The sequence below is a fragment of the Poeciliopsis prolifica genome, unplaced genomic scaffold (genome assembly GCF_027474105.1).
Source record: "Poeciliopsis prolifica strain line A6 unplaced genomic scaffold, Auburn_PproV2 SCAFFOLD201, whole genome shotgun sequence".
NCBI lineage: Eukaryota > Metazoa > Chordata > Actinopteri > Cyprinodontiformes > Poeciliidae > Poeciliopsis > Poeciliopsis prolifica.
Genome location: NW_026562576.1, coordinates 30432 through 40849, shown reverse-complemented (window position 1 = coordinate 40849; position 10418 = coordinate 30432). Strand labels below are relative to the sequence as shown.

The 10418-nt window shown below is 36.1% G+C and overlaps 1 long non-coding RNA gene across 1 annotated transcript; it reads left to right on the top strand.

Moving 5' to 3' along the window:
* The first annotated feature begins 7409 nt into the window (after positions 1-7409).
* LOC129356853 (uncharacterized) lies at positions 7410-9863 on the top strand. The gene is made up of 4 exons (XR_008605463.1): positions 7410-7626; positions 8565-8591; positions 9222-9312; positions 9475-9863. It is a non-coding gene; the product is annotated as an uncharacterized LOC129356853 (long non-coding RNA).
* The last annotated feature ends 555 nt before the right edge of the window (positions 9864-10418 follow it).

The window sequence follows — 10418 nt, the reverse complement described above, 5'->3', positions numbered from 1 at the left end:
TGCCTAAAAAAAAAACATTTTCTATTCTGATTATCTCTATGTCCACAAATAGATGATTATTCCCTGTAGCATATATGTGGTTGTGGGACTGCAAATACTATAGATTTGGACTTTTCCCTACAACCATGAATTTTTCACCATCAAGAACAATGGATGATTCACTTTGCTGCAAAGTGTTCTCTTTGTATTTTCTGTGTTGCTAGCAAATAGCCCTACATCAATGTGACAGTAATGTTATATTTTATTTCATTTTATTGTGAGATACTGAATAACTTGAGTAGTTATTAGAGTTTCTCAGCAGTTGCTATGTCAGACTTGAAACTGGTACGATGCTGGATTTTTCCTTCAGTCTCCAGCTATGGGAAACCTCACTGTGACAACAGACTCCCTGCAGAGCAAACCAAATCACAGATTGCCCTTCTAATTATAGCAAATGTTTGCATTTCAATGTGAAGTACTATGTGTGACATCTATAAACAGAATCATTATTCTGGCTTGGATCACTTTCCGCAAACTTTGCAGCTATCATCCAAGTACCAGCTACTGGTTCAAACAGAACCCAGATGAGATTGAATTTGGACCTATTAGGCAACTGTGACGTTTATTGCATGCACGATCTGTGAGTGTTTGTGTGTTTCTGCGCTTGACTGATTGCCTCTTTGGTGAAAAGATTTGTCACTCAGCAGGGGGAGCATGGTTAAAACACACAGACAATTCAAATAAAGGAAAGTTCAGTTGTGAGGGCAAGAAAAAGAAAAAATAATGGGAATGGAGAGAAAGTGCTGCTGGTTATGGATAGCATGAACTGAACAGAGGAGTGTTTGGGTTGCTGACATGATGGGAAACGTTGAATATCTGAACTGAAAATAAAAGAGTGTGAACATATCACAATGCATTTGTGTGCATGTGAACATATCCAAGTGTAATTTCAAATCTTGAGTGACAGGATTAAACACACAACAAAAACCTTTAACAGCCAAGAGTCTGTGTGTCTAAGTCAAAGCCAAAATTGTTCAAGAAAAGACTCCAATAGTAAAATAAAACAACCAACTAAACCAAAAACTGCATTTAAATCACTTTCATACTCTTTATATTCCATTCAGTTTTGAAACGAACAACTATTCATGAATCCTTAGATCAAAGTCCAATCAGATAGTTTTACCTTCATATCTACTAGACAATAATAGAGCAGTAAAATCTAGAGTTCACAGTTCAATGTTGTTGGAAGATTATTATATGCTCTTTTCGTTTTGTTTCAGGTGCTTTTACAAAAGAGAGTCTTTTCTGCCCTCTGCTGGTAAATAATGTAATTCAACTTAAATGACCAAAGCATATATCTTCCTTTTCTTCTTAACTCCTCAATCTAATTACAGTAGAATATATTATTTCTCAGCATCTGAGTGAATTTTTTATTCTAATCTGCGTTTGTGTGGTAAATCTGAGATGTTGTAATCAAGAAGGAGGTGGTTAGACGTGTCAGCATCCAAAAAGCAGCGGTAAATCAATGACAGTCACAGTTAATACTGTATGTGCCTCGTCAAATATATTTACAACACTAATTTGTTTCACATATTATCTTCCTGTTGATGGTTTTCTGGGCAAGAAAGAGTCAAAAGGCAGACATGGCAATAAGTTCTGTTCTGCCTCTGATCGGCTCTATAAGAACTTCTGAAAAAGCCTTTTCTCATGTAAATTTCTCAGATTAATTCCTATATGTGTGCAGCGGGATGAAGGGGTGGGGAAAGGATCTTAAAAGGACAAAAGAGATTGTGCTGAAGAGGGGCACAGAGAGGATGAGAGGAAGTGGGGTAGAAGGAGGGAAAAGTAGAAAAGAAATGAAGGGAAGAGGGCAGAAAAAAGTGGAACCCTTTACTGGAGGCCTCATATTACGAGATTCTCCATATTTACCTCCATGGATACCGAGAGGCCTCCTCCATCTTTATTTATATTCTCCTACTTTTAATCCTTTTACCCCTTTGCAATTTCCCTCTACAGCTTTATTCTCCTCTCTCTTTTCACTATGCATCCTCTTCCTCTGATCTTTTCTCAAACCTTTTTTCTGCTTTTATTTAACCTCTTACACTTTAGTTTTACGCTGCGGCTACTGAAGGAAAAGTTTTGATGTAAGTAATAAGTATTTCTCTCTTTTGCTTTCAAGTAGAGTCTTTACACCCTGTCAAAGCGCTGGGTTTTCTACTTTATATTTATAGCTCCCTCCCTTGTGTATTCTCCAGCAGTGATTAATGAGGAAGGCGCTGCTTCAGGCTGATCCTTCAAGGCTTTCCTCCCAGCCGACCTCTTTCTGCATCAGGAGTCCTCTCCGGAGTTTGCTCCCGTCATTTGTCCGCTCCCCCATCTCCACCTGTCTCCTCCCTGGATCTGCTGTCTTTGTCCCCACCACATCGCTCCTGTCTGTTTCTGCTTTTTATCTGCCCCTCTCTGTCCTTGCTGTCGCTGACAGGTCCTCATGCCTTAAGTAGCTGTGACAACAAAGAGCATTCACTCGTAGTGCTTGTTACGTTTAAAGAGTGAATTTTTTTAAGATAGCCCAATCTTAGTTTTAATAGTTTCACACATAGATCTGCGTCACATCGGAATAACAGACATTTAGTTTGGAGGCTTTTTTTTCCCATGTGTAAAAGCTCTTCTGAATTTAAAATGTGTTTTTTTTGTTTAGTTTTTTTACATTACCACAAGCACTCTCAACATTCAACAAGAGAGCAGAAGCTGTTTATTTTGATTGCTAATCATGGTTTCAAACTGTATTTTTCGGATAACTTGTTTGCAGTTAATTTTTCTTTGGCTGTTTGGGAACAATACACCTACAGATGACACAGCCAGCACTCAGACAGGACTTTTGTTGTGGCTCTGTTTGTGGCTGCGCTTGTGATAACAAAAGCAGATGTGGCTTCAACTAGCATGTGTTGAACTTGCACCCGGAATGAAATGGGATCAATCTTTCAGCAACAAACGATAAACCATAAAAATGTGGCAGCTGCATCTGCACTGAATGTAACAACTAAAAACCATGTATGTTGGTTTCTTTTACCTCAAACCCACAGAGGAAAATCATTAACTTGTGTCATTGTGGGGTTGTGACCAACCAGCAGAGAAGAATACGGCCATGTGGAAATGTTTCTGCTGATAGTAGACCACGTATGATTTTAGGTGATCAATACTAGTTTTTTCCCTCCACTATCACCCTGGTGGATGACATCCCTTGATCACATTCTCAATAACCCTGTCAGACTCGTCCAAAGCCTCAGGAGAGATAGACTGTCTGCATTCAAGCTGACGATGTCACTGGTAATTAAGCCTGTCGATGTGTTGAGTTAAAGCTCTGACTGGACTCCACTTCTGCTTTCAGGTGCATGAAATGGAGTTTGACATCCTTCAAGAAAGGTAAATCACTGTGGAAGTACTGATATGCCTCAGAACGTTTTAGATTTTACATCCAGTCTTTGAAAAATAAAAGTGCTGCTTTGGAGATTTTAGCTTTTCACTTATCTGTATTTGCTCTGTGACACATTTTGTTTAGATACAAAAGAAAAAAAAATCGTTCCAGTAATCAGCATCATGGGTTTCAATAAGTTTCTTTGAAAAGCACCGACTCACAATGCATGTCGTCTCGCAACATATTCTCACTCTTTATTTGTCAGAACTTGTGCACTTCACAAAGAAAACATTGTTTAATGAACAAAATTAAACAAACTGATGTTTAGATTTTTTACTTTTATTTTGAAAATAACTGTGTCCCACTGAAGCTAAAATAAGAGCGTTACTATCCCTATTATTTGGATCATATAAGAGTCAAACAATGGAAATAGTTTGTATCATATAGGAGTTTGTTACAGTTTTTGTTTTGTATAGCTGAACCAGAGACAAAGTATCTCAAACTACTTAATAGGCAGTTTTAGACATTTTTGTTAGAAATGATGTGCAGGATTCTGCCTAATGCTACAAAATGAAGTTGCTTAACTGCTGTGTCCAAATTTAATGAGGCTGATAATTGAAAATGTTCTCTTCATAATGCATTTGGATCAATAGCTTAATGTAAGTCTCGTTTTGATTGACAAAAATTTTCCAAAATACCTAAACAGGTAATGAAAGAGGTGAAAGTTAATCCTGAAGCCAAACTGGCAGATTGTTGTTAGCAGAGCCAAACCCACTGGGTGTCAATCCCTTTAAATGAAAAGAGTGTCCTTTTATTTCTTTAGGGGTTTAAAAGTGATAATCCTTTAAAAGTAGACCTTCTCCTGACCCTTTTCTCTCTGTTCAATTTAGAAAATCTACTATAATCTGCTTTTATTTTGCCACAGGGTTTCAGACAGTCATTGTAAGTAGATCTAGGAGTTTGTAAATGATGGACAGAGTGAATTTAAGAGACTGAATAAAAAGTACAGAAGAAGAATTTAGGTGAACAAAGAAGGAAATTAAGGTTTTTTTTTTTTTTTTTGGTTCAAAATGAAATACAAGGAAAACATTGTAAGTAACCCAAACATGACTGGGAATAAAAAGCTCGGGGACAGAAGAGAAATAAAAAAGAAGCATGTGTGAACCGACATACCAAACCACACAGGATATTAAGCCAGTGGTCAGCAGGAGGAGAGGATTTTTATGGAGAGCTGATGTGGCTAAATAAGACACGCTCACACACACATACGAACCTCAGGAAACCAAATCTCCCACCAGGAGCCAAAGTGGTTTAACCTTTGACTTTGTGACCCCGTCTTAGTTACTTTGCAGAAGGCTTAGTTGCTGCAAAACCATCGGATACTTGTGGTAAAGTTGTAGCAGGGGAGTGATTATGTGTTGTCAAGCTTTCTGCCTGAATTAAGTGTGGTTGTTGTAAACTTTTCACAACAGTAGCGTCACATGTTATGCTGAATTTAATTTGCATTATTACTCTTATGGGACTAATGGAAATTTAGCAGGTGCTCATCTATTTGGGCTTTGTCCAGTGTGACAATGCAGCCAGTCATTTCCTAACACAGGTAAAGGTCCTGCTAAATAAATGTGGATCTAATGACTCTCCTTTTGCTTATTTCTCTAAAGAAAAAACAATCATCAGTTTACAGGTAAATCAGACTGTAAAGTTTCTACCCATTTTAGACTATTTATTTCTTTCACATTTATTATGTGAAAGAAAACATGTCTGACCAAAAACTACACTTTAAGAACATGAAATTAACAAGATTGCTATTTTTAAGACCAGTTTACAAAAAGGACCAGAATATTATAAAAGAATGATTATTGATAATATCCTTTAAAAGAGCTGGTTGACAGTGCCTTGCAAAAGTATTAACACCTCTAAGTGTTTTTTTACATCTTGTCACATGACAAACACAAAGTAACAGTATTTTTCTTAGGATTTTACACAATGGACTAACATTTACAATATACTAACACAAATCAGTGTGTAATTGTAAAGTGGAAGCATTATGATACATAGTATATAAATGTTTTCCAAACATAAATGACAATAACATAGCTGTTCACCTAAGGAAGAAAGAAATTATTTGAAGAAAACCTATCTAAAGTGAGCCTTGTAGAGAAAAGAGTATGTCTTGAATTTGTCAGAAGGTCTTATGGTCAGATGCAACAAAAATGGACTGAAATGGCAAAAAAGAAAGAATATTCTGTCTTCTCTGCAGTGAAACATGGTGATGGCAGCATCATGCTTGTGGGAATGTTTTTCTTCATCAGGGTCAGAGTTGGTTGTAAGATGGATGGAGTTAAATACATGAGAGTCTTTGGGGAAATCTGGATGAAGGCTGCATGGAGCTCTGACTGTAGAAGATTCATCTTCCAGCTGTACGACCCCAACACACAGCCTGCTACAATTAATGACTCAGTCTACAGCTAAATCTGACTTAGAGTCTGCAGCTTGAAATAAACAATTCACAGACATTTTCCATTTAATATATCTGACTTTCTGCTATTTTTTGTAAATATTTATCTTTAAATGTGCAAAAATGAAGAAGACATATCCCAGGAAATCTGTAGCTGTAAAGTGTAGCAAAAACAGTTCTGCAAAGTAATTAGTAATGATCTATCAGATCACAATAAGTGCAATAAAGTTTTGAATTTTACTGTCACAACAAGGGAAAACTTACAAATTTCTAAGTGACAACAGCAAAGATCCCATCCTTCTGACATTTACGTTCCAAATGATCAAATTTACGGCTATCTATAGTGTTAAACTTTTTGTGTTATTTAAGTTTTGCTCATTTGAATAAACATCTGCGTATGAGCATACAGAGTTTTCTTTTCTTATTGAAAAAGGTTTCAGTAAATTGGCAGCAGGAACAGAAAGGTTAAGGGAAAAGCAGAGTGGTTTCAGTGAATCCTCTGGAGACAAACCCCTTCACCTCTCTGACTTCTTCCACTGCTCCGTCTTTCTTTGTACACTGTAAAAAAGGAACCTCAGGGTTATCACATTAACAAAAGAATATCATGTACTGTTAACTAAATAATTGCATGTTTGAGCCAAAAAACATGATACAATCATGTTGCATAAACAAGATATTCCACAACTTCAACGTTTATAAAATTGAATCATGTTGAGCGAACATGATTCATTATAGTCAGACCGATCCTATGCTGAAGACCACGAGTGAGATCACGCGATATTACGCAAGTTCACGCAAGATTACGGGAAATCACGGGATATCACGCGAGAATACGCGAGACAATCGGTTTTTTCTCGCAAATGGAATAAAATGTATTCAAGGTGAGATAACGTGATTCAATTACGTCAGCTAGATCTTCCGCCAAAAAAAAAAAAGAACGTCGGGGCGTATTACATTAACAAAAAATATCATGTACCTTTCACACAATAATGTTGGGTTTGAAGCGAAAACGTGATAAAATCATGTTGGATAAACAAGATATTCCACGACTTCACATTTATAAAATTGAATCATGTTGAGCTAACATGATTCATTATAGTTAGACTGATATTGTGCTGACGACAACGAGTGAGATCACGGGATATCACGCGAGAACACGCGAGACAATCGGTTTTTTCTCTCAACTGAACTAACGTGATTGAATGACGTTATCTCAACTTGAATACATCTAATTCCTCAAGCTCCCAGGCCTCTACCAGAGGCCTGGGAGCTTGAGGGTCCTGCGCAGTATCTTGGCTGTGCCAATATATATATATATATATATATATAATATATATATATATATATATATATATATATATATATATATATATATATATATATATATATATATATATATATATATATATATATATATATATATATATATATATATATATATATATATATATATATATTTATATATATATATACATATACATATATATATATATATATATATATATATATATATATATATATATATATATATATATATATATGTTTTTTTTTTATTTTATTCAATATCAATATTTGTCAAAGTTAATCTAATAAAAAAAAACACAGTGACGTCAGTTCCAAAGCGCTATTGTGTCAGACTCATCTCCCGCTGAAGAGGATCCAGCGACATCAAGAGATTACGGAAAATCACGCGAGATAACTGGCTTGCACCTTGTTGGGTTTTTTCAAGGGCAGAGGGGAGATTCCTGGCGTGCATCTACTTAATTTGAAGAAGGTAAGAGTCAAACTATTTTCATCTAAATCCATATAAAAATATGTAACTTAAAATTTCTCTACCATTTGCACCATTTTCTACTTGTTCCATACTTGTGTCACATTATTTCATGTTCTGTAGATTAAGTCGGTTAGGTTAAGGCAGATAGCTTTTTGTTTACATTTATCGCCGCACCATGTTAGTCTGCAGAGCCATATGTAGTGTACAAAGCTGCTGCCAGAGACACAAATGGACCCCAGAAATGTCACAGTTTTGCTCCTCCTGAGCTCCCTGGAGGTTTAGAGGATTTTTAACACACGGATCTAACATCAGTCTATTTCTAACTATTTTAATTCTATTTCAGTAATGTTACTATGGAGGTAAATGTAGATACACACACACACTTTGGTACCTTTCTATCATCATCGAGATTCTTAATTAATTATGGTAATAAAAAGTCCTACATTTCAGTCGGTGAAACCTGCAGAAAGCATTGCTTTCTGAGCTTTGTTAAATGTTCCTAAAATACCTGTTAGTTATGGATTTCTAGTATATTTTGTCAGGCTAAAACTCTCAATGGATTATCCATTATTACAGACTTGAGCTTTCTATTTTTTTTCTTTAAAATACATATTCCTCTGCTGTAAAGATGTTGGGGTTTTTTGGACTCTTCTTTGTTCTCCCCAAATAATTGTAGCTCAGAAACAATATTGAAGTTCATTGGTTTAATTTTGAAATGTTTGATGTTTTTTGTGTTGATTGTTTGTGCTCATTTTGACCTTTGTTACTATTGCTTTCTACCATGTTCAATTCACCATTGTTCTGCACATATGTGCTTGCATACAAGTGTCCAGTGGTTATATTCATGAGGCATTCAAGGGACTTGTACTAAAAGATACAACTCAGTTCAGTATGAATTGCATATTTTAATGGCTGAAAATATATCTGATCTCTTTCAGAACATCACCTGTCTGTAATCCACCTGCGTAAGTACTAGTCAAGGGCTCATCGGCTATCAAGTTATAGATTTCAGTGGCTAATAGTAAGTTTTGCCAGATCTAAAGTGACTGAATGTAGTGTTAGAGAGCTTATAGAGCTAGAGTTCAGCTAAACATTTATTTGGCCAGTCTGTTTTATTTGTCTTTATTTGCGTGGGATGTGGAAATGTAAGGAGTGTAGTCTCTCTCTGTCTCGTAGATATGACCTGTTAAAACATTTTACACTTAAACACCGGCATATGCGACGTTATCCATGCCCACACATAGACTGTCCATGTACTTGTAAGACATGGAATGCTTTGCATATTCATTTAAGTAGAAGGATATAGACTGTGTTGACCATTCTGTACTTTTCACATATTTCTTTGGTGATATATTCATGTCTTTATTTAAACCTCTAACAGCTTCAGTTAGATGTTTAAATGAGATGTTAAACTCCATTTTAGTCATGGCATAATGAAGGGATACTAACAATTTTAAATATCTTTCAAATAGACTGCAAGCCACTGATCACTTTTGTTGTGACTTCCTTTGAATGTAGCTATGTTTTCAAGTGTGTGAACCTATACTGCTGGAGTTTTGAGATTGTTCTCATTGTTTTTTGATCTGCATATTTAGGAAGACACTGCTGAGGTCAGACGAGAGTGCATCCTCAAATGTCTGTGTGTACCTAAATGAAGATCCAGAGAAGCTGGTGAGGGAGTACATGGTATGTTAAATTCTCTTTGTGTTTACAATAGAACTCCTAAGAGTTGTTAAAATACTTTCACCAACTAAGGTCCATGAGTGACTCAATCAATGTCAGTCTAATTTATTTATTTAATTACATGTGAATTGTCTCTCCCCCAATACCCTTCCCTAACTCCCTTAGGACGTTGATGAATGCGCAGAAATGGCCAAAGCCGAGGCTGTCCTCGGAATCGTCATTTGAGCAGAGGGTGCAGAGGCTGCCGATGCACATCTGGATGTTGGGATTGTCCTGGAGGAGGTGGAAGTTATGAACAGCTTGGGCAGTGTATCTTCTGCAATAGTGATGCTGCTGGGACTAATCTATGCACTAAACTTGAGCTACCCTCAAGTTTAGTGCGTTCAGCACTCAACTTGCTCAGTAACTCAAGCATACCTTTGAAGTAATACAGAAAATAATAATGAAATTGGATGGAAAGAACTTATCAAAGAAAGCACAAGTTCTCAATATGAAACTCGCTGCTAAGTTGAGCAAAGTTTCACATGGAAAATGAGTGTTTAAAGTCTGCAGTAGAAAAGATTTTATATTGTTACAGTTCTCTAAGTTGAGCAACTATACTGACATGTTTTATGTTGTAAAGAATTGGCTGGGAAATGAAACTGTAGTTGTTTTTTATTTCAATGTCCAACTCAGCTGTGTTTTGTGCTGTGTAAAAAAACGATGTATAACAATTCTGAAAATACAATTGTGTTGTACCTTTTCTAATTGTTGAGTGTTCTTCCTACACTTTCACCTAGTGCTATCTTAAAATGCTTGATTAACGCTTGAAAATATGTCTTTGAATTAACATCATGAAATATGGAAAGGATTTCCACATGATTAACTAGTTGTGTTTTAGCATGAAGCATATTTGTTGAGCTAACTTGCTTTTTAGTGAGTTGGACCTACTGAATCAGGTAGTGTGAAGGTACCACTGTAAAATAAGGTGGTTTCAACTAGATTTACATTCATCTTAATGAAGTTACATCAATGATTTGGTCCTAAACATTGCAGATTAGTTGGGCGGGCTGTATTGCACTACACTGGGTCATGCTATAGTAACTGAGTTAAAGGAACCTTTAAAACAT